The sequence below is a fragment of the Lactuca sativa genome, chromosome 1 (genome assembly GCF_002870075.4).
Source record: "Lactuca sativa cultivar Salinas chromosome 1, Lsat_Salinas_v11, whole genome shotgun sequence".
NCBI classification, from domain to species: Eukaryota; Viridiplantae; Streptophyta; class Magnoliopsida; order Asterales; family Asteraceae; genus Lactuca; species Lactuca sativa.
This window is the reverse complement of record NC_056623.2, coordinates 40,797,052-40,817,499: the sequence shown is the minus strand read 5'-3', so window position 1 is coordinate 40,817,499 and position 20,448 is coordinate 40,797,052.

Genomic DNA, 20,448 nt, shown 5'->3' with positions numbered 1-20,448 from the left:
ATTAAAATGACAAAGAGATTTAACGTACCATATGTCTATGGACATGAACCGGATAACTCTTATATCATCAGACTCTTTCAAAATGATTACAAATGGAAACCACAAGTATTTATAACTGTAAAACCTTAGCAACTATCGGCCCTAAGCCTACTCCGGAGTGTGATTTAGAATTTGATGACCCGAATGGATAACCAACCCAAAAAAAATGAAGAAAATCTGACACCATATATATAGATGGGATAAGCATTTGGATCCAAACACTTAACTCGGGTTGGTCACCATTTGGTCATTAAATTTCAAATCACACATTAACATTCTTAATTTAAACCATGATAATTATATCACAAAACCAAAGCTACAAACATTTTTTTTATAAATAATATAGTTTCTTTCATTAAAAGGCATTGAAATTATATGATAAATATCAAAACTTATAATAAAAAAAGAATAGTATGAACAAAAGGGACATGTGGTGGTGGTAATCACTACAAGAATAACTGGCAATAGCAGTGACGGGGACTTTTAGCGGCGATAAAAAACAAACGTGTTTTTTGTCGCCGCTAAAAGTCACCGTCGCCACTAAAGGCTTATTTTGGCGATCATGTCATTTCAATCTCATCCATTGATTTAAAAGATGATTCTACGACTAGGATGTCATAAGAAATTCCGCGTTGTTTTCCCTTCGGTGTGTCGTCGTTAAAAAGTGTGTGTCGCCGCTAAAGACTTATTTTGGTGATCTGTGTCCTTTCAATCTCATCCGTTGATTTAAGAGATGATCCAACGACGTAGAAAACTCCGCGTTGTTTTCCCTCCCATGTGTAGCTGCCAATGAGTATGTGTCGCCGCTAAAGGCCGTCGACATTAAAACCCTTCTCTGCTCCATTTTTCTGTGTTCTCCTTCTTCTATCTGCTCACCATTATCGTCGACCTCATCGGAATTTCACAAAAAACTTTGCAATTTCACCCATCTCTGCTCCATGTTCTCCTTTTCCTTTTCATTTCTCCTTACTAAATTTCTAGCATTGATGTGTATTTATAAGTGTATTTTGTGTTTGTAGATATGGATGTTTATTTGTGTGTATATGTGTATTTTGAATGTATTATGTATGTATATATGTTTTTGTATGTGCAATCCTATGTATATATGTATTTTTATGTATATGTATGTGTATGTTTTTTCGTATGTATATGTGTATTATGTATGTGTATGTATTTTCGTATATATGTATATATGAATTTTGTATGTGTATTGTGTATGTATATGTGTATTTGTATGAATAGAAATACATACTAATAGCAGCGACGCCTTTAGTGGCGACGGAGAGCATTAGTGGCGATGCAACTTTAACGGCGACGAATGGAGCATCAGCGGCGACCAATGTAGCATCAGCGACGATCATTTAGCGGCGACATGTCGTTGCTAATACCTTTAACGGCGATATATTGGACCTTTAGCGGCGACGTCTGTCACCGGTAATACTTTTATTTCTTGCAGTGAATGGGAGGAGTGATACATGTTCCTAAAAAAATAACCACATAATATATAATTAACTGTTTGTGTTTTTTAGTCCACACCTCCACACGACCCGAGTCCTTGGACATATGGGTATATTAGTTTGTTGAAAAAAGGGTTGAGGTTTGAAGTATCGTTTATAGTATAAAAATATTGATTTAGAAGTAATGTTTTATGAAAGGTATCCTAAGTTATATGAATGCAGTTTTAATTAGGCAACTAAAAACTACATAGTATCATTTATTATAGCAATTTTATTAAAAAAAAAAATAAAAAAAAAATAAAAAAAAAAAAAGCAAAATATTGATCTAACGTTGAATTAATCGGTTCAAGTAAAAAAAAATGGCAATGTGCGTGTGGTCCAATCTCGTATGCATTAAAAGCTTCAAAGTTCTATATTTTCAATCTTGCATGCATGTGACAGATATTAAGTGTCAAAAAATGAATATGACACCACGGCAGCGCCATCGTTAGAATTTCATATTGATATATTTTTTTTTCTCACCATGACAAGTTTATCCATCAAGGATCTAGTTTATCTATATATTATTTATATTTGTAACAGTAACACCACAATTTATCAACTGTTAATTCGACATTATTAATTGGATATAGATGATAAAACTAAAGCATAGAGACTGAACCATAAAAATATGAACTAAAGTACCTTTATTCCACATGATACAACGTGAAAAATTATGTTTAATTACAAAATTTCCATGCATATGACTTTTACTTTTTTTGGGTACATGTTTTTATATAAGTTGTATCTCATATGCTAAAATAGGCTACATTTCTATTAAGGGAAATGATGATATGTATAGGGCACATTTAGATCGGATAATGCATGTGGGGTGGCCAGGTGGCTGAGATATGCATGTAAAATTAATGGACCTTTACTATAAGATATTTATTGTTTTTGAGATTAGAATTATTATAAAACCTCATATTCTAACTTTTATATGTTTTTAATCAATTGTTTTTTTACTTACAAGTATTTTTTTTTTTTTTTTTTTTTTTTTGTCAAATAGACTCTAGTATGAAAATGAAAAAAGGAAACTCATTAAATTATTCAAATGAGGCATTTTAAGTCAACATTTGTCCAAATGTAATATCTAACGTCTCATTTTTAAATTTGAAAGTTAAAATTAAGAACATTCATAATGCATTAAATTTATTAAAGTTTAATAAAATAACACATCATCATTTTAATTACTATAAAACTCTACATTAATTTTTTTATAATGCATTGAACTCAATAGAGTTCAATGGAATATATATTTAATGGTTAGAAAGTTTTCTTTTTCCCATGGAATATATATTTAATAGTTAAAAGGTTTCTTTTTTCCCATTGAACTCGGTTCAATGGTCATTGAACTCCATACTCATTGAATGCCAACATGGCATCCCACAATGATAGAATTTAATCTATTGAATGTCAATTAGACATGCCATCTCATTCAACTCTCACATTAAACAATGCAATTGTGGATGCTCTAAGTACCTAATTTCGGCATCAATCCTCAACCTTCTTTAATAGTCTCTTCCAACTTCGTTAACTTCACTTGGGTTTAGAACCCTAGATGCAGATCTCTGGATCTCCCTTGTGTAAAATCGTCGGAAAAGGCATTAGAAATAGCAGATCTTCGGTGGAGTTCAATTTGTTTGCTATGAAGATCAATACCACTAGATGCAAGGAAGTTGAAGAATCCCATAATCAATTTATTAAATACTGAGATATGTCAAAATCATAATTGTCGGAAAAAATCAAATTCTATAAACAAAATTATGCATTAAACCACACATGGATCGAAGCAATGCAGATGCATGAATCAGATCGGAACCATCAAGAAACAAACTTGTGAGCATAAAACTGTGACCTTCAAAATCTTCAAAGAAACATAAGAAACATAGTATTACTCGTTCTATCCCAAATTAATTGTCCACTTTTGACTTTTGAAGTTTTTTTTTTGTTTATTTTTTTTTTCAATTTTAACCTTAAATATTTTTATTTGTGTTATATATTACTTGATGAAACTTATAACAATGAAAAGATATTTAAAATACAATACATTCATATTGTTGCATCAAGTATTATCGAAAAAAAATATTTAAGGTCAAAGTGAAAGAATAAAAACTTTATAAGTCAAATGTTGACAATTAATTTGGGACGAAGGTAATACAAGTTAAAGTTATTTATTTTAAAACGATTATCAATATATAAAACATATATCTATGATTATTGAAATGGAGGGCGGCCTCAAGAGTATTGTGCAACAAGTAGACATGGAAATTTCACCCGATCCAGTGGGTAACCCGATTGACCCGCCCCAATTGGGGACGGGTATTCCCTGTAAAAACGGGTACCGGAGATGGGACTGGGGATCCCCATTATGCTAAAACTGGGGATGGGGTCAGGGCCAGGTATACCAATCCCCAACCTGCCCCGCCCCACCCCGCCCCTGCATTGATGACATTATATATATATATATATATATATATATATATATATATATATATATATATATATATATATATATATAGGAAAAGTGAATTACCCTTACGGATATATATAAGCTTAGGTACCCAAACACACCATAATACGTTGTTGCATATCATCATAGCAAATGACTACGTTTGAAACACAGTCCGTGTCACACCGAAACGGGTCGTGTTTGTCCTTTTTTTCATCTTATATTTGAGCAACATGACTTGGGGTGAAGCTAGACTAAAGAATGAGCCAACTATGAAGACTTATTGGACTTTTAGCAAAAATCATGGGCCATGCTAAAAACACATGATCAAGATACATGGCCATGCTAAAAACACATGGGCAAAAGGCATGGCCATGCTAAAAACGCACGGCCTTGAGTTAGGCACATAAGCAGTTATTAAAAAAGGGGATGTCACCATTCTTTCAATTAGACAGTTCTGGAGTAAGTTTTTGTTGGATTTAGTGTCTAAGTCCATAACTATAATTGGTATGTACTTGACCCGAGAGTAGCATGGTCCATTTTGGTTGCATGGCACCGGAACAATTTGTAAGGATTGACTTTTGAGAAGAGGATATTTATGATTTATTAATATATTATAAGTTCTAATATATTAATATGAAATCATATTATTTAATTAGTATTGATCAAGAATTAATTTGGTGATCAAAAGAGACTAATTAAATATATGAGGATTGATTGTGTAAATCATTCATACTTATAAAGTGGGCTTATAATCCATAGTTCTTTATGTTGGGCTAAACCCATGTGGTGACCCATGGATACTACATGGAGGTTAAAACTCATGGAGCCTAAGGAATGTGGAAAGTCATGCACATTAGGGTTTGCATGGTGTAACCCTAGTTGTGTCACACTATATAAGGAACCTCATGGCAACCAAAATCGGCACTTAAGTGAGATACAAGAGGGCTAGCTGATTTTGTGTGTGCAAGACAATATCTTCTCAAGTCCTCCATTGTTGGTGGTGTTGTGTGAAGACTTAAGGTTTCTAAGCTACAACAAAGGTAAGTCATCTAACTAGATTTTTGTAGTATATATACTCCATAGTATGCTAGTTAGGATGATGCCTTCGAAAATTGAAAGTTTGCATGTATAATAGAGAAAACATAGATCCAAGGCATCTAGGGTTGCATGTACACCGTAGGAGTGTTAGAATGCTCAAAACCCTTCAGTTTTGGCAAACCTGGGGCGATTTTGGTTGATTTTTTGGAGCTTTTGAAGGTTCCTAATCATTGCAAACATTTTTGATTTCCATTTGTAAGCATGAAACATTTCCAATTCCATCTTTCTTTTTGATTGATTCCTTCTTAGCCATGTGTGGCTAAAAAACCCTAATTTCTAGTTCTTGTTCAAAACAGGTTGATTGCTTGACTTGAAGCATATGATTCGATGTTTGATTTGTGATTCTAATCTAGTGATTATGCTTTTGTTTAAACTAGAACCCTTGAATTTGATTTGTGTTTGATTGGTCACTTTTATGAATTGAATTTTTGTATAGTTAATTAACTTTTAGGGCATCTAATCGTTCTATTAAGTTAATAATTGGCAACAAACAATAAGTTTCTTATTGTAAAACATATATCAAATGTTTTCACACTTCCGAGCATATGAGAAGAAATGAACACTGTCGCGAAGTTTGTACAAAACTTAATGCAATTTTTCAATACAATCTAAGAGCGTGTTTAGGTTGAATTAGTAAAGCTATGTCTGGTCAAAGAGCATGTTATGGTTAGATACTTTGGCAAGCAAGAGGTATTAGATCATGTTAATATCTTTCAATACTAACTTAAAATAACAATCATGAATTACATCAAGTCATAATCAAGTTGAAAAACAACATTGAGAACTATAACGGGAACCACTCAATCAAATTTTGTACAAGTTTATTTCATTTTTTGCATGTTTTTAAAGTAGATTGTTATTTTTTTATTTTAATTTTGCAAACAAAATCCCCTCTTGTGATTAAAGTACCTTGCGCAAAGAGGTATATACTTTTATCATGCGTCTCTGTGGTTCGACCCTACTTGCCTTGTACTACTTTTTAGTGCATTAAAGCAGTGTATTTGGAGTCTGTTGTACCCCTATTATTTGTTGGGTTTGACACGCCTAACAAATTGGCGCCGTTGTTGGGGACATGGTGTTACTAATTGTTTATGCCTACATTTTTTCGTATAGATACACTATTGCCAATTGACTCGGAGATAGAGAAGACTGCAAATTGGTTACGGAAGCAAGCCAAGCTTCGTAAGAGGCAATCGGGTTCTGGGACTTCTTCATCATCCACTCCTTCTTTCATAAATATTTGGGAGGATATACCACTTTCAAGTGTATTTGCATCCGAAACAGAAACTCTCTCACTCTCACCACAAACATCCTCACCTACAAATATCACACCACCTTCCTCACCCACTCACAATAACCAAGAACCTACACCTACAGAAACCTCAATTCCCGCTTCTACCATGGGAGATCAAGGAGGAAATGGAGGTAATCCACCCGAGCAAGTCCTTTGCCAATGGGTGAGGAAAGAGGTTACTCAACAACCTCTTTGCATCACATATCTGGCAGCCACAAACCTTGAAATAAAATCTGGACTCATCCACTTATTCCCAACCTTTAGAGGCCTTGAAAATGAAGATCCCCACAAGTTCCTCAACAAATTCCGTGTTGTGTGTGTCGGCATGAAACCGCACAATTTCATGGAGGATCAAATGAAGCTTAGCGCATTCCTTTTTGCGGTGCAAGATGCAACAAAAGATTGGCTTTATGACCTCCCACCGGGGACAGTTACTACATGGGTAGATCTTGCATGGTTGTTCCTAGAGGTGTATTTCCCAAAAATGAAAGCTTCAACCTTGTGTAGGGAAATTATCGACATCAAGTAGAAAAAGAATGAAGCCTTGCACATCTATTGGGAAATATTCAAAAAGTTGTGCACCCGATGTCCGAAACATGGTATCTTCGAATACAATCTCCTTCAATACTTCTATGGGGGAATGTTTCCATGGCAAAGGAGGCTACTTAATGCTTGAAGTGGATGATCCATTGTTGATAAGACTCCCACATAAATTCAAGAATTGATAGAGAATATGGTTGAAGATTCAAAGCACACTTCTCAAGAAGACGGGTGGTACGCCGATGCACCTCGAGGTGTCAAAGAAGTTAGTACTCCACAAACTGAATCTCAATTATCCGAACTTGAAAAATTTGCCATGATGCTCGGGAAAGAAAAAGGTGTGCAATCCACACCTCGTCCTTGTGGTATATGTACTCAAACCTGACATCCTACCGATATGTGCCCTCAAATTCAAGAAGAAGGTTAAGTGAAAGTAAATGCCTTAGGAGGCTATTCGGGGTCGAATCATAGGGGACACGAGCAACCAAGGGGTGACCAAAGGTGGAATAACAATCAAGGTTAGGGAGGAAATCAAAATTTAGGTTATCAACAAAGACCACCATTTCCTCATCATCAAAAAAAGGCCACATTTTCAACCTCAAAATTTGCAGCCAAGGCAGCCACAACAACCATCTCAACAAATGAGTTCATCAAGCATATCCTTAGAAGACATAGTAAAAATCCTTGCCACTAGCACTCAAAGTTTTCAGCAAGAAACCATGGCAAGCATAAAAAATCTTGAGCAACAAATGGCACAACTTTCTCAATTGGTGAGTGAAATGGAGAATCAAGGAAAGCTGTCTCCTCAAACCGAAAAGAACCCAAAGCATAATGCTTGTGCAATTATCTTAACGAGTGGAAAGAATTATGATGCCCCAAAGATGTCCGAAGAAGAAGAAGAAGAAGAGGAATTAGTGATAGAGGAACCACCAAAGAATGATGAAGAGAAAGAAAAAATGGTGGAGAAAAAGAAGCCGGAAGAAAAAGAAGAAAAGATCACACCACCACCTTTTCCATTAAGATTGAGAAGCAATAAAAAAGAGAGAGAATATAGTGAAATCATGGCAATGTTTTGAACAGTTTAAGTCAACATCCCTCTCTTAGTCGTGATTAAACAGGTACCTAGATATGCTAAGTTCCTTAAGGAACTTTGCACATATAAAAAGTATCCGCGAGGTAATGAGACAGTGAAAGTAAGTGAAAATGTTTTCGTAGTTTTGTAGAAAAGGATGCCACCATAGTGCAAGGATCCGGATGTTTTCACCGTTCCTTGTAAATTAGGAAACCTTTATGTCCCCCGTGTTATGCTAGATTCCAGAGCTTTAATTAATGTTTTACCATATTTTGTTTATAAATCTATTGCAATAAGCACTTTAACAAAATCTGTGGTGATTATCCAACTTGAAGATCGTTTGATAGTACACCCAAAAGGTGTATTAGAGGATGTTCTAGTGCAAGTTAATGAACTTGTCTTTCCTGTAGATTTTTATGTGCTTGATATGGGAGATCTTGACCACACAACATCGAGTTCCCTACTTTTAAGTAGACCATTCTTAAAAAAAGAAATAAAAAAATTGATCTCTACAAGGATATATTGTCTATGGAATTCGATGGGGAGGTCATCAACTTCAATATCTATGAAGCAATGAGGTACCCAAGTGATGTTCATTGTATAAATTTTGTTGATATGATCCAACCTTTGACTGAAAAGTGTTTTGAGTTGACTAACAATGATTTGTTGGAGTTAGTTTTGAGCAGGACTTGATAATAATTCAGTCAAAGAGATTGCATAAAATTTCAAGCTAGATGAGGAGTTGTTGGAATCTGTCGAGTTCATGGAAGAAAGGAAGAAAATGAGGTATGAAAATACAAAGGTGAAATTGCCCATTTTTGACACAAAACTTCTTCTTTATATTGTGCAGGCATCTAAGCTAGAATTGAAGACTCTTCCAGATCGTTTGAAGTATGCCTACCTTGGAGAATAAAAGACTTTGCCTGTTTTTATCTCCAACAAGTTGTCCATTGCAGAAGAAGATGAGTTGGTGACTTTGCTGAAAAAGTGTAAGAAGTCTATTGGGTGGACAATTGCTGACATAAAGGGGTTGAGTCATTCCTAATGAATGCACAAGATTCTCATTAAGGAAAACTTCAAACCAACCCAAGAGGCACAAAGAAGATCAAACCCACCCATGATGGGGTAGTAATAAAAGAAATCATGAAGCTTTTGGATGCAGGTATGATCTACCCCGTCTTCGATAGCAAATGGGTGAGCCCCGTTCAGGTTGTGCCAAAAAAATTCGGAGTTACATTTGTCAAGAATTCTGAGGGAGATTTGGTGCCAACCTGTGTACAAAACGGGTGGAGAGTTTGTATCGACTATAGAAAGTTGAATGCCTCAACAAGAAAAGACTATTTTCCATTGCCATTCATTGACCAAATGTTAGAGACATTTGCGGGAAAATCTCACTACTATTGCTTAGATGGTTTCTCGGGTTTTCATTAAATTTCGGTAGCCCCAGAAGACCAAGAGAAAACCACCTTCACTAGTCCCTTTGGCACATTTGCTTATAGGCGTATGCCTTTTGGTCTATAAAATGCACCTGCAACATTTCAGAGATGCATAGTGAGCATTTTTTCTGAATATGTTGAAAACATCATTGAAGTCTTCATGGATGATTTCATAGTTTATGGAAACTCCTTTGATAAATGTTTAAGCAATCTAACTAAAATTTTGTAAAGGTGCATTGACACGGATCTTATGCTTAACTATGAAAAATGTCATTTCATGGTGGACAAAGGATTGATTTTAGGTCATATTGTATCCCAAAAAGGCCTGGAAGTTGACAAAGCCAAGATAGATGTTATCAAGAGTCTTCCTTACCCGAAAAATGTTCGGGAACTTCATTCATCTCTTGGTCATGCAGGTTTCTATCGGTGGTTCATCAAAGATTTCTCAAGTATCTCGATGTCGATGTGTCAACTACTCCAAAAAGATATTGAATTTGACTTTACTTAACCATGTAAATATGTTTTCGATCATTTAAAGGATTTAATCACCTTCGCTCCAATCATCCAACCACCTAACTGGGATCTCCTATTTGAGATCACGTGTGACGCAAGCAAAATGGATGTTGGGGCGGTATTAGGTCAAAAGGTGGATTGAGCACATTATTTCATCTACTACACGTCCAAGACCCTTAGTAGTGCACAAATAAACTACACCACAACATAAAAAGAGTTACTTGCTATTGTTTTTGCACTAGAGAAGTTCCGGAAATACCTCCTTGGAACTAAAGTGATCATCTATTCGGACCATGCAGCTATAAAGCACTTACTTACCAAAAAATATTCGATGCCGAGGTTAATACGGTGGATGTTGCTTTTGCAAGAGTTCGGTATTGAGATCAAAGACAAAAGCGGGAAGGAGAAACTGACCTTCGATCATTTGAGCCGATTAGTTCCACCCAAAGATGTGACACCCATTCATGACACATTTGTAACACATGAATCTTGGTATATTTCATTATTGCCCTTTGTTATTTTAAAAGTTGCATTTTTGGTCCTTGTATAGTAGGCGGGGCGTACCAGCTTAGCGTACTGATGCGATCCACTCCAATCATCCAACCATCTAATTGGGATCTCCTGTTTGAGATCACATGTGACGCAAGCAAAACGGATGTTGGGGCAGTATTAGGTCAAAAGGTGGATTGATCACATCATTTCATCTACTACACGTCCAAGACCCTTAATAGTGCACAAATAAACTACACCACAACAGAAAAAGAGTTACTTGCTATTGTTTTTGCACTAGAGAAGTTCTGGAAATACCTCCTTGGAACTAAAGTGACCATCTATTCGGACCATGCAGCTATAAAGCACTTGCTTACCAAAAAATATTCGAAGTTGAGGTTAATACGGTGGATGTTGCTTTTGCAAGAGTTCAGTATTGAGATCAAAGACAAAAGCGGGAAGGAGAAACTGGCCATTGATCATTTGAGCCGAATAGTTCAACCCAAAGATGCGACACCCATTCATGACACATTTTTAACACTTGAATCTTGGTATGTTTCATTATTTCCCTTTGTTATTTTAAAAGTTGCATTTTTGGTCCTTGTGTAGTACGCGGGGCATGCCATATGGTACGCTTAGCGTACAAGCTGTGAATCGAACAAGCGGGGCGTACCACATGGTACACTTAGCGTACTGATGCGAAGCGGGATCGGGACTCCAGACATGTACGCAAGGTGTACGTATATGTACACGGGCATGTGTGCCATTTAGTGAAACCCTAATTTATGGGGTTGGACACTATATAATCACACTCATGGCTCATGAAACACTCATTTCTTCGCCTCCACAGACCTTATAATCTCATTTCAAAACCCTAGACCTTTCCTTTGTGTTTTTGAGCTCATTGCATGCTTCTTAGTGTGTTTTGGTTCATTATCAAGAAGAAAGAGTTTGGTGCAAGGTAGTTGATCAAGGAAGAGCTTGTGGATTCTAGTTCTCTACTCCATTTCTAACTTATTTGAGGTAAAAAGCTATCATATTGTTCATTAGAAGCTTAGATCTAGTTTATATGAGTATTAGACCCTTTTTCGCCCCATGAATGAGATCTAATGGTTTGACACCACTCTAGGAGCTATGAGTTGCCACTCTTGGTGTTTCTGAGCTTAAAATTCCATAAAATTGGAACCTTTAGGTTTTATAATCACCCATGCATGAGACTATGTCCATTTAGTGAAAGTAAAGTGATGTATCTTGAAGTTAGGTCCTTTTGGGGCATGCAAAGTCACCAAGTCAGTGACTTTATGGTTCTAGACACTTATTAGGGATTAGATATGTGGTTTGGACTTCTTGTCTTAAGCATTAGGTGCTTAAACTGGGTTTTGGCTTAATGGGTGAGTACGTTGGGCGTACAAGTCTGTACGCACGGTGTACAAGCCATTTAGCATGTACGCTTAGCGTATAGCTGAGTACGTCCCGCGTACTTAGTCTGTTGGGTTTTGTGTTTCAGGCTTCGAGGTTGGGCCTTTCTTTTGGGATTAATTACTTGGGTTCTTGTTGGGTCATCTAAGTGCAAGTGTTCTGGACTAGGAGAATGGATGGGCTTTAGGGTAAGGCCCATGTAAGGGTTTGGGCCCAATTTGGAAATTGGGTCGAGTATGGGCCTTGAGCGGCTAATTGGATTTTGGGCCTTTTGGATTATAGGTTTATGCCTAAGTCTTGGTCCAAACTAGGTCAGGGCTAAAATGATTTTTTACCCTAATCATGGACTGATAGCTATGGATTGGAATCCAGTTATTAATTGGATGTTATTTGGTATTGATAGCTCGGGGATTTGTCGGTTCGCAGCAACAGCGAGTGTAGGATCTTTTATCTGTGAGTTTGAATGATTAGGACATGAATAATTAATGGGTTGTGAGTGTTGTTGTATAGATTTTTGTTGGATGATGTGGCAATGCATTGAATTCTATACCGTGGATGCCCTTAACCCTCATCACAAGAGCAAATATTTGTAGATATTTTATATGTTTTATTAATTTCTACAAGGTCTTCATTAGGTAACACAGTTTAATTTAGTTTACTATGCATATTAAAACTTAACTTTTTGGCTATTTGTTATTATATATGTTCATGTGTAATTGTAGGTTTAGTCATGTTGGTTAATTGTTTTGGTAAGTTAACTGTATATGAACTTGATTTTGTTGATTGTGTAACTAAAGTTAGGGAATTCTTGTAGAATATATTTGTTCAAAATAAACTTTCAAAAGATCAAGTCATGACTTTAAATGTGAAGACGATATCGTCGAAGAGGTCACTGATGAATATGTTGATGATGATCCTGTATTGAAGCTTTGTTGTGTTTGTAAGTGGTATCAGGAGTATATTGGTTTTTATAAATTTGTAAAATATCTTGATTAAGTAGGTACATAACATTTTATGGTAACTGTAAATGTAAACACAATACTTTTTTTTGGGTTTTTTTTGTTGATTTGAATGCAAATAGCTAGTAATATGTAAATTAAAATATCTTATTTTGGTAAAAATGCACGTGTTTTAGTTTTTCGATGTTGTTTATATACTTATTTAACATTTAATAAATCGTAAGTTAAAGGTGATCATTTAAAACAACCATTGGGAAATGAATTCTCACAATTATAACGGTTAATTTATTATTTGACTTCAAGCTAAGATGTTTGGTATTTCATTTAAAAATAACTTATTGACTTATGGCTCTTTGAAAAGTCAATAAGTCAAAAAACGTGTTTGTCAATATGAAAATGACGTTTAAAATAATATTTAATTAACCCTTCAAAAATGAGATTTCAATAAATTAATTTGGATTTCTAACTTTTCAAAACACCTTATAACTTTTTGGGTTGTTAAATAGAAATGTCCCTTAAAACATGTATAAAGCAAAGACAAACACTTTATCAAAAACAATTTATTGACTTACTGGACTTGGATTGTTTGAACCCGTTTTACTGGACTTGGATAGTTGGGTTTCACTTAGACCATTAAGGTACATATCAAATAGAAACCGGTTATAATAGATGACATTTGGCCACCGTTTTCGGCTGTTGCACAATTTCTCACGAGTTTTTTTATGTTAAAAACTTCAATATAAGATTTAATCACTTCAACAACATATTTTTTGTGTAATAAATGATATAAGGTAAAGGCACATATAAAATAACAAAACCTGTTAGTAAAGAGGACATTTGCCCACTATTTTAGGTCGTCGCACTAATCTTCACTTTTTTATGTGAAACCGACGTGAATGTGTTAAGTATGATATGCAATTGTGACTTGTTTTCAATAAACTGTCATGGAAAAAATCTTGTGAATTAGTTTTTGACCTTTAGTGATGAGAAAAATGAAAACTGAGACCACCCAATTTTCAAAAACCGACACCATAGCGTAATTTTGTACTAGTGAATGTGTATAAAACAAACCATAACAAGTAATAATTTTTTGTGAGCTAACGGACATAAGGGACACTTCTAAAGGGTTTTCAAGCTACCACTTGCCAAAAAAACTCTTTCTTGCAAAAAGACTTCTAGGCTCCATGTGTCGTAGATATTGTTGCACTCAAACCATTAAGACTACAATTAAGCCCAAAAACCAAGAGTAGAAGTTCATGGTTGGGATTATAGTCTTAAGTGGTTAACTCATTTTCAAAGTGGTCATTTCTTCAACTTGTTACATTTGGAAAAAAGAATACAACTAGTCTAACTAATTTATTACAACAAATAAACGAATGAAAAATACCTATTTATCTATTACATCTTATGAATAAATAAATAATCAACCAACACAACACAATGGTCCTAAAGGCTTGTTTATACACAACAACAACATATCAAATATAACAACAAATACTCTGTTTTTATAAGGCAACTTTATACATCCAAAAGGCACGAAAGACTTGGTAGCATAAAAATAAAAATTATAAAAATAACAAATTTTCATAGAAAATATATTTGGTGAATTCTTTGCCAAAAGAAATATCAAACATAATTTCCAAAACCAATGGTTGTCAAACACTTAAATAAATCTTTTTAAACATGTATAAGTGTCTCTGATACCACTCATAAATTAGTTTTCTAAAATTTACAAGTGAATTTATCATTGTGAATATGAACTATATATAATTGAGTTTTTTGAATTTACAATGTGAATCTGACTTACTTTTATTCACACTGTGAATCTGAGCTGAATATAATTCAGTTTTCAGCAGATTCACGATGTGAATTTGAGATAAAATTTCAAAACAAAAAATATTTTTTATAGATTAATATGAGATGTTTATTTAATAAATATAAAAATTAAGAACTTTGTGATGGGTTTTGATGAGCTACAAATGATCTTTTTTATAAAAAAAATTCAAAGGAAAACAGAAGACTTTTAAAATAACTAGTTTATTTTTAAATCATCTTAACAAAGCCACCAAGAGGATCCAAATACATGAACTAGAAAGATAATAACAAACAAAGAAAGTTAAGGAGATAACCTTTGAAGCCTTTGATCTGACTTGGAATTGGGGAGTTGATGAAGGTAGAAAAAACTCATGACACAGTTTCTCTACAATGTATCTACCATCAAGAGTAAGACACTTGGAATCCTAGTTCACATATTGTATTTTAAGTACCTTTTAAGCCTTAAGTACTTATCGTAGACAAGAACTAAAGGAAAAGCACTTCAAAGCACCAATTCTTCGATACACTTTAAAAGACAAGGAGAAGGGAGATGAGAAAAGAGTTTTCAGCCATAAGGTAAAAAAGGAAGAAGCGAGGACTTTAAAGAAATCCTTATGCATCATTTTATACCCACACATGACATATAAGGACCATACCTCATTTTATAATATAAATTAATGGTTTTGTAAGAGCATGGTTGTAAGACACAAAAGCAACAAGCAACCTCCTTGCCCGTGCCTCATTATTTACGGCCTAGAGGTAGAAAAAGAGAGATAAAGTTTGACTAGTTTCTCTAACTAAATAATGAAAACTAACTAGTAAGTCTACAGTTAACCAAAGTGTCAACTTTGTACATGATTCATTAAATCATACTGTATGATATAATAACTAGTTTTACTCTATTTAATTATTATTTTCACAAATAAATAATTATTCACTAATTGAATACAAGAGTTAATTTTATTTATTAATAATGAATATTCAAAATGTTCCAACTTGATAAAGGTGTGACCATATAGGATCATATGTTATTTGTAACATCTAGATTTTAGGTATGAACTTTTAAAGTAAAAATTATGAGTTTTTGGAGGCCACGATGTGGTGGAAGTATCACCACAACGTGGCATGGCCACAGGAAATGCGCATCTTATTTAGCCACCAAGATGTGGCAATTATTCGCCATGATGTCAAGACTGATTATGGGAACACCCTAAATTTTCGGGCTTAAGGCACTATTTTAGGGAAGTGATGGCTATGGTTACTTTCACCCTCAGCCACCATCAACTCCAAATCTTTGAAGCAAACCCTAATCCACTCTTCTCCATTTTGAGCTCATTTTGGTGTTTTTGTGGCCTTGGAAGGAAGAAGAAGGAACTCTTATGCATAGATCAAGCAAGCTACTCAACCCTACTCTTTGTGTGCACCTTTTGGACCATTTGTGAGTTCTCAAGTTCTCTTTTTGGCGATGTCTTCTTTTTAGATCTAGGTTATTTGGTATGTTTTGCAAATTTATTGTTTACCTTAGTACCTTGCCCATTATACCCTCTAGATCTAGGATTTGGTGTAGTTTTGATAATCATGTATGAGTTTGAGGTCCCTTGTCTCATATTTTGACCTAGTTTGGGGAAGCACATACATGGGGAATGCATGTCCATAAAGTTTGGATTTTTATGAGACCTTTGAACCCTTAGAAGCCTTCTTGAAAGTATGGGACAAGGTGTGGTGAGTTGGATGCCACGTTGTGGCAAAAATGTAAATAGTGATTATTTTGTCGATAAGGTCCGACGACATGACTAAGGTATGACCACGACATGGAGGTCAATTGATATTGACTTTGACCATTGAATTTTGACCATGTTTGAATTTTACTCAAATTGATAGTTTTAGAAGGTAGACTAAGGGCTTACCTCGTTGCGAGGTGAGTCTTCTCACTTTACTGTGTAGGATGATAGTCGTCTTTGTGTTACTTATGTGGAAGACCAGTTTTTGGCCCTTGAGATTTGTATGAAAGACCATGGTTTGTCCCTTGGAATTTTCATGTAAGACCAGGGTTTATCCCCTGTTAATCATATGGAAGACTAGGATCTAGCCCCTAACACTTATACAAGTAAAGACCATGATTTGGCCCATGGCAATGAGTAAGACTATGATTCGGTCTATAACATCTTCTTGGGTTGAAATAAACTCATTATGTTATGTATTGGTATGTGGTATTTTAGGAACTCTATAAGCTTTGTGCTTATGGTTTAAACATTTTAGGTACTTCTGGTTCCAAGGGGAAGAGTCTTACATGATTGCATCGCATCCACAAGAGATTTCATATTTATGATTTTGTTACCACTCTAATGTTATTTGAAATACTTTTGATACTACCACTATTTTGAAAGTAATGAATGAATTTGGTGGGTTTAAAAACAAACAAAAAAATTGTCTATTATTTTTGGGACGACAAGTTGGTATTAGAGCCTTCATTTGAGGATTTGGGCACACTCTTGGGTATGTATGAACTCAAACTATGGAGTTGATAAATCATTTTTGAAAGAAAACAAAATTTTCTAAAAAGACTATTACAAAGAAAGGGGTGCGATGCATGCAATCAGCCAAACTCAAGTAAGTGATTCCCAAAATACCCATACGTGAATGTTATGCTTTAGTATGTCGCTATGTGAGTTTCATGCTATAATAGGGATAAGGATCTTGTTAGAAATTGCATGATAGAATTGTCTGACATCAGTGATGACTTGTAGCCTAGAGAGTTGTTGTTGTGTGTCACGTGGAGTCTAGATTGACAATGGTAATTTCTAAGTTTATGTTTAAAAATTCTATACGATTAGGATCACAAAGACCGAGAATAATTGATTTAGCCTTATTTCATGTTCCTTATTTGGTTGTGGGCTTAGGGAAGAATCATCTATTTGACAGTCTATTTGATCTTGTATTGTGTATAATTTGCATGCATAAGGAAACCGACGGTGTTGGTTGATATTCTTACTAATGTTGGAGCAAGTGAGGGAAGGATTCCTAGGAGAGCCTAGGAAGTGCTATAGTAAGATATGTGCGATGTTAGTGTAGGGCTCATGAGAGTCATCATAGCGAAGTAACTTAGAGGATTCAGGATGATTCTTGAGGAAAGTGCAGATCGGTGTGGAAGGTAATATTGGGCCCGTGCTACTGAAAGCACAAAATCCAAACTCGAATCATGGAAATTATCAGAGACTCTAGGGGACTTATAGCATGAGGGATTTTCATGTATGTTCTGATTTTTTGTATTGTTGCCTTTCAATATGGTGGTGATTACCCAAGGTTCTGGTTTTGGTTCAGGTTCATGCGTTGATGTTGAACCAACTGGTGAGAGGAAGCACGAGTTCATAATATGTGAGATCACGCATGATATTTTGGATTCAACTCTTTAAATGTTCAGTACCATTAATGAGGGGATCATGGAGATTATGGATGAGTACATAGGGTCCCTTTGAGTGGATACTATAGTTGTTCAGCATAGGGTACGGACTCTTACCTTTTGGGAGTTCAAGGATTGTGGAGCCCCAAAGTTATTCGGGAAGAAGGACCCTATTTCCAGCAAATGGTGGATTGCAGATATAGAGAGTGCTCAACGGAAAAGTTTCTGCCCAGATGGACCGAAGGCGAGGTTTGCATCTTGCATTTTTGAGGGATCGAGGGCACGACTAGTGGGAGGAGGTTGGTCATGCCTTCGGAGTAGAGGGTATGATATGGTTAGATTTTGGTATGAGATTCAGAACGGAGTTTTCCCCAGCTATCAAGGCGCAGCTGTTAGCAAGGGAGTTTCAGGACCTTTTCCAGATGATAGAGACTATGGCGGAGATCAACACAAAGTTCAGGGAGAGGGCTTTGACGGTTCCGCAATATGTCACACCTCGGCCGTCGGCGGAAACACCGGGTAGTGTAACGTCATTTTTCATATCACAGTTACATAACATACATTGAACAATACTTAAAGAAAATACATACCTTTATTGATGATTGAATGTTACATTATTGTTTTCCTAGTATTTATTACATAATATCCGACTATGACATACTTCTTAATAAACAGAAAGATAATAGTAAAACTTCTCCTGTTCGAATACCTATCAGCTTTTCAAGTTCCTGAAAACACATGCATTTTAAAATACGTCAACATAAAGTTGGTGAGTCCACAGGTTTTGACTCCATAAAATAATACATTTTTACACATTCAAAAGTATAGTTTTGAAAGTATCATTTTGACTCTCTAAGATTAGGTATAATAGTATACTTATCAATTAAGTGTTATACCTAAACATTTCTTAATCTTAAGGTATAAGTAGGGGAAAACTTATACTTAACATTAATACTTGTATACGACAAGGTATATTGTTTCTAACAATTTGCTACCATGAGCCTGTAACCGCTACTATGACATAATACCTATGATAGAATACACTCATGATTTACCATGAGAAACAAACACACTCATGATTTACCATGAGAAACAACACCGTACGCTTCATCGACGCCGGAATAATAACAAATAAAAGGATAGTTCATCACTTGTTTTTGGTTGACTGTAGCTAACAGTTACAAGTGGGGTGGTCATCTCGTATACTAATTATACACGACTTCCTCACTCACACGGGATTAATGGTTACAGTTCAAAGGATTTCCGCTAAGATCCCCAATCTTAGTTGATGAATACAATTACTCATGTAGACTTTGACGACTTCCTATAGCTCTAACAACAAAAGCATCTTCATGTCTAAAACCTTAAGTTACTAGACTATGCTTTTAAATATTACTCCTAACTTCATAATATTTAGGCAGTATAACAGCTATATCTTGAAGTAAAAACCAGGTTTTATCTTGACCTAAAACCAATAATAACCACATATAACGTTTCTAGTTTTATCTTGACATAAAACTATCAATAACAACACAAAGTTTTATCTTGACATAAAACTAACAATAACAACATATAACATATCCAGTTTTATCTTGACATAAAACTAATAATAACAGCATATAACATATCCAGTTTTATCTTGACATAAAACTATTAATAGCAACATACTATATAACTTAACATTTAGAACTTTCAAATATTACTTCGGTATTATATCGTACACAACATATATGTAGAATTCAAAGTATAACTCAAGATCTACATTAGTAAATTAACATACTAATAAGTTAATAATAGTTGTATGTATTCAAAATGTTATATTTAGAACAATCATATCTCGATTATCATAACTATATACTATCATGTAGACATAATAATAACATATATACAATAACTAGGATGCGTTTTCCCCCAAAATATTAGAAAGTGGGGCCGTGAAACTCACCCTAGTAGCGTGATTTTATGTTAGCTAAGCAAAACGGTCAGCGTGTGAGATCGTCGGGGGTCGGGATGCAAGATGGCTTCAGCAAAGGAGAGATGAGATAAGGAAATGGTGTAAGGAATAGCTGAAGTCGGACCTGCTATTTATATTAAGGATTTTGGACTCTCACATCATGAGTTTCATAAGGCTCACGTCGTGAGTCTTGCATGATCACCTCGTAGACTTGCCATTTGTGTCCCTAGCTTCGGAAGGTGGCCATGTGACTCTTCACGTCGTGAAAAACTCCTTGTTCACGTCGTGAGTTTGGATCCTATCCCCTCGCACCCTCGTCACACCTTCTAGATTCCGAAATGTGGCAAAATGACTCCTCATGTTGTGAATAAACCCTTGTTCACGTCGTGAGTTTAGTTAGCTTAGGGTTTCTGAAAGCTGAATCTTCGGAAGGCCATAACTTTTGCATACGAACTCCGTTTTTGATGTT